This window comes from Cataglyphis hispanica, chromosome 23 (genome assembly GCF_021464435.1).
Source record: "Cataglyphis hispanica isolate Lineage 1 chromosome 23, ULB_Chis1_1.0, whole genome shotgun sequence".
In the NCBI taxonomy this organism is placed as follows: Eukaryota; Metazoa; Arthropoda; class Insecta; order Hymenoptera; family Formicidae; genus Cataglyphis; species Cataglyphis hispanica.
Genome location: NC_065976.1, coordinates 2,627,199 through 2,633,198, shown reverse-complemented (window position 1 = coordinate 2,633,198; position 6,000 = coordinate 2,627,199).

The window sequence follows — 6,000 nt, the reverse complement described above, 5'->3', positions numbered from 1 at the left end:
CATGTAAAACGAGTTTTACTGAAAATCTGAGACATCTAATGTATAATTAAAAACGTAAATGTTAAAATAAATAATAGACTTATCGGTATAAAAAAAATTTGTTTCCAGATTTTGTTTCACAATAGCAATTGCTCGATCTCTTTAATCGAATGGTAACAATTTGCTGCATCAATTTTACACCTTTTTTTCTATGAACTGAAATGTTGAAATTTGGTGCTCGCATAATATTATTTATGATTTATTGTTTTTTAATACCCATCTATCAAATTTGCTTGATCAAATTAATGATTTCAACGTTGTAAAAATTAACTCCTTAAATTAACTGTTGAATTAAACACTGAGCGAGAAATTTAAATATCTATAATGTATAACAGTATAACAGGCAATATTTGTCGCTTCCTCGATTTATACATAATTTTTTTTACCCCACGATGTTGCGTCAAAGATTAAAATGGAACATCTTTGTGCAATCGTGCGATGAAACGTCGCTAATGATAATAGGAATACGGTGGTTGCTGTTTATTTAATAGTCACAATATATATCGCATTACTCTTTCAATATAGTATGTTTGTGATAGTATAATTTATATACACGGCGAAGTGGAAAATTACTAACTTCTTGCTCGCTCTGGCAATTCTCGACACGCATCCCCTATTCGCGATCTCTTCTCTCGCTCCTTTTATCGCAAAGTGGTGTCTCCTTGCGGAATGCGAATAACATGACCCGATGTAATTTTACGCCAACCGCAGAGCATTAAGCCCGTTCTATATTATACACGCGTGCATGCGCATGTGGGTGCGCATTAGTTTATTAGCATATATTTTAATGTGTCAGAGTATACGCACGAATTTCGCGCCTGCGCGTGTCAATGCCATGTATATTTTAATATTTCTCTCTTTCTCTCTCTCTCTCTCTCTCTCTCTCTCTTTCCCTTTCTCTCCGTCGCTTGACCGACATCGATACGCCCTTTATGACTATCGGACCATGATTATTTCAGCCGTTTAATTGATATAAACACCGAGCCGATAATTATTAATTTCATGAAATATTAATACTCCATGTACGTCCGCTTTAAATGACCAGCCATCCGCGAACTGATAATCGTCCAAAGCGCCCGAAGAGCTGCAATTACGTTAGAATTGATTTCGAATTTTTGCGATGCTACTTGCTCGCAAATAGAGTACATCATTTTCGAGATGCGTTCTTGTTAATGTTTGTGAAATAGCACATTTTCTAATTTTATTTTTTCTCTTGTCTTATCAGTGTAATGTTTTATACAGCAAGTATATGTTTTATATAATGAAAAATAGTTTCATTAATTTTTTCGTGTGCCTGTGTACAAAGATAATAGTATTTTCAATTATCGAAATATGCGAAGAAATATATTTCGTATTTGATTTGCATAAAAAATTGTGCTTTGAAATTGTATGTATAAACAGAATTGCACGTATCCTTTTTTAGAGGATCAAAAATTAAATTAAAAGATTTAATAAAATGTCAGCATTTGATACATACATTTCGCATCTTTGGTCTCATTATATCGCTTATCAATTGAAATTCGATTTGATTAAACATTCAGGCATTTCGTAGGGATATATTTGCGCGATTCGTTTGCCATTCACTGCCACTCGAATCTAACGTATCGACGCTTAACGACATAATTCACCTGGTCCTGCAACGTCCCGAAATGTAGCTCGATTTATTCCGATCGCGTGGTTTATCATGCGATGTATTGCATTCGGTCCACCACGTCTGACGCTCATGTTACTGCTAACGCGCCATTTGAGATGAGAACGTTTCGCGAGAGAACGTGCCATTTGCAGCCACCGCTGTGTGTCACGATGCGGGCAAAATAGATATAAATAGCCCGTGATGCGGATGATGTTCTCGGAGTGGAGAAGGGACAAGACGCGCGGGGCTGTCTTTCAAAATGTCTCAAAGGATGCGTGATGATGTGACGATGCCAAGACGTGACGAAAAAAAAAAAAAAAAGGGATGACTAGGGGTGCGCGCCGTGCAACGTTTTGCATTTCTCCCCTTATGAATATGTTATCAGGATGTCTCTTGATGGGCTTCACGCGCGCCCCCGGTCACGCGCGAACAAATTTACTGTCAATATTTGCACGTCCCCGTATGCGATCCGTCAAAATCTCGCACATTTATGTGTATACAGCATCTCGCGCGAGATCCGCTCGCTTTGCGCGTCCCGACGTGCCTTTCGATTTTATTAATCGGAGCAATGTATCAATATCTAAAATATGTTATATCTCATCAGAAAAGCAAGATATATCGATATACTATGATAAGCGTCACAGGTATAACGCGTGATATTTATCTCGCGTGAGAATATTAAACATTTCAACGTATTCCGAGGTCGATATTTCTTGTCGCGCTTCGCAGCCTTCCGACAATTCGTCTCTCCGCCGGAATGCCTGAAAAACAGCTCAAAAAGCTGCGAGCTATCTCAAAATTCGTACTCGTGCTGTAAAGCAGTCCCGAAAAAAGAGAAAGAGAGAGAGAGAGAGAAAATCAAATATATCTACACACCTTGCGCGCGCGCGTGTGTGCGCGTAAAGTAACGCGAGTCGCGGTTAAAGCAACGTGTTTGGCGGTAGAAATACCGGAGAACTGCACTTGACACCTGTGCCCCGAATTCAGGATTTCTACCCTTCCGCTTCTTCTCCTCCTTTACCCCTCGTTGCAGCCCCTTGTCAACCCCACACACAGCTAGCCGCCAGCCCCGCGACGTAGTAACCTTTCTCCCCTCTCGCACCCCTCTGCCTCTCATCCCTTGGTTCGCTCGCCACTTTGATTCCTGCAACTGGCCCTCTGCAAAATTACCTACCTACGGCGAACTCGCGTTGAGGTTTTGCGGTGCGGCCGGCCGCGCGGTATATCAACGTTGCTGCAACACGGTTACGTTTTGCAGTGTGTTGCGCGCGCGTGCGGCCGACTCGGCCCAATTTTACATGCAATTTCGCGGTGGCGGGCGATCCGCAGAGAGAGAGGGAGAGGGAAAACGCCGAGGTTTTTAATTATATCTACCCGGTCGAGCCGGTCGACGGGATATTAACCGGAAATCATTTCGGCCGCTGCAAGCCGCTGCTATCGACATTGTGTGCCGGCCCCGTGCCTGGCAGTCCCGGGAGAAAGGGGACAAAAATGGAACCTTTCTGGTAAATAATCACGAATTGTTGCGTTGCATCCGTTACGGCATATAATCCGAACGATGGGAATATTTTGATGCTCGCGCGTTAATTGTCATTGGAGTTTTAAACCTCGTGTAAAGCGACCATCATCGTGACAGGACAGCTTGAAAAAGATGAAAGATTATAATATAAAAGAGAGCAAAATTTTTTTTTGTACTCATTGCAATTATCAATTCTCTATTCTTTTTAAATGGTAAATTATATATCACTATTAATTTTATTAATATTCTATCATTGAAAATAAAATGTTGCAAATCTCATTTAATTGTTATTATCAAATTATATATATTTCTCTTTTGTATTTATTTTATATATACTTCTATTATATATATATATATTTATTTATTTATTTATTCATATTATCATACTGTAAATTAATTTGTTCCTATTATCAAACACAAAGACTCATTTGCACATTCGCGTAATTCTTGGTGAAGAATACAAATATTTTATAATACTTTAAATTCGAATGGTATATACGCATCAAGTGCAGATGACCTCTTTGCAAGAGTTCCTCGGTGTGTTGATTTATCATCGTATATGTATATTCCCGCGAATGTCATTAAACGTGAATGATATCGAGACCTCAGCATGGCTATCGTTATCGAACGTTTCCATTAAGTGCATGCGGGGTGAATGCGGGCGACGCGAACGATGAGGATATTTTCTCGCACTAAATCGTATTTCTGTCATTAACATGACCGATCTTGAAGGAAGCGAGAAAGCTACAGTAAACAATTTTCGCGCGAGTTATTTCATTTTCTCAGACAGGAATGAAAAGTAAAAATTTTCTTTAAAATGTACTATGTATAAAATCACGAAAGATATATATTTTGCTTGTATATATATAATTATATATATATATATATATATATATATATATATATAATTTATATTATAAAGAAGTTTTAATACGCCTAACTATTTAGTGCAGATATAAACACAGATGTTATTAAAGATCTTGATATTAAGCGCACGATGAATGCGAGAGATGCTCTTAATATCGCCGACAAGAAATGCATCTAGGTGAAGGAAGCAACAAGAGAGTACTCAAACTGCCATTCTATTCGGTTTTAACAGTGTCACAGATCCTGACACGGGGTGGCATATATGTGGTTCACTTTTCGAGACCGTTCTCGAACGGTTTGCTGCTATCGACAGATGGCCGGCAGAGTGAGCGAAGAAAAAATATCCCCGACGTTTCGCGCACTTCTCTCTCTTTTCACACGCGTGTCCATTCGAACGGCCTTTATACACATGCCAAGCTTGCATCCACCCAGCTAGCGACGATGATACATCAAACGCAGCTGAAAACGAGTACGCTCGCGAATGTGATTTGTCGTTGCAGAGTATGACGGCGGAAAGGAATAGATCGTTAAAGACGCTCTTGTAGAGTCGTTTCTCTTGGCAAACGACATTCACGAACGTTATACTTAAACCCCTTTTTAGTTCACGCCAAACGTACGGTCATTAAGATAACATACCGTACACTTGTCAGAACTAACATATTATATCTTTCAGCTGTTTCTTATCGAATACTGTATTAAGTAATTATACAAGTTTTCTTTAATAGTACTAATATATCATTTTCTATATTTCTAAGTAAAATACAAAAAAAAAAGAAACAATCTAGAAGTAATATAAAAATACGTGTTATATGGTATATCGAAAATCAAACAATTCAAATGAAGTAATTCAGGCAGGTGTTGGAGAAGGATGGCATTAAGTATATACGGCATGAATAAAGTTCACTCAATAGTCACAAAGTTTTGTTTCGTTCCACAAATCCATAGCCTGCTATATATATATATATATATATACGGCCGAACGCGTGCTCATTAAAAGTACGATTCATTTCCATTAAGTGCACCAAGGGATGATCATCCCGGGGGAATCGTCTGTCTAGTTTCGTGTATGTAGTGAATTAAGTTAATGCCAAACACCTCAGCCGCCAGTCGTCCGAAATTTTGGAAATTACAAAGTTTGGTTACACACGGTCGGAGAGAGCACTGGAGAATGAGAAGAGTTCTGATCCCCAGGAGTCTGTTTATGTATTTTGCTGATAATTACATTTGACACCGAAATTTGTGAACGCTCCAAGCACAGGCTTCGTGCATTATCTCGAATTGTCCCAGTGAAGGGTCACGTGAAATTGTTGCTTTCGTATAAGAATCCCTCGAATAATGCAACGTCAGCTTTGTCCTCTGAATTAATTAGAGAAAAATATAATCGAAGCCATGCGATTTTAATCGAAAATGGTTTAAACGGTTTAAATATTTCGGAAATACATATTTTATTGCTGTTTTTTTTTTTAGCTAAAATATATTTAGATAATTTCATTTTATTCAAACAAGTATGAATCTTCAATTTTTTATCGATATGATGTGAAAAATGAAATGTAATGCAAATAAAAAATTGTTTAAACACAAAGTATATTACAAATTTAAGAAATTATTGCAGTATCAAAATTTTTTCTCACGTGAATGTTTTAAATATTTTAAATGACAAATTTCCATCTACAAATTTTCAGAAAGAAACATAGCTATTACTTTATAAATACTGTTTAAATTTGTTTATGCTCCTAAATGCGTTATTTGTGTTCTTAAAAAGTAATGTACAAAAGTGTTAAATAGATTTCACCGGCTCTCTAATGCAATTTCCCTTTAATGCAACGTTAATTAACTAACTTTCAGACGTAGTGTCAACAAATGCGCAACTCTGTAACATTTACGGCTTTTCACTTAATGAATCCCACTAGCACTCGAATCATCGTCTCGGTACAAATTTTAT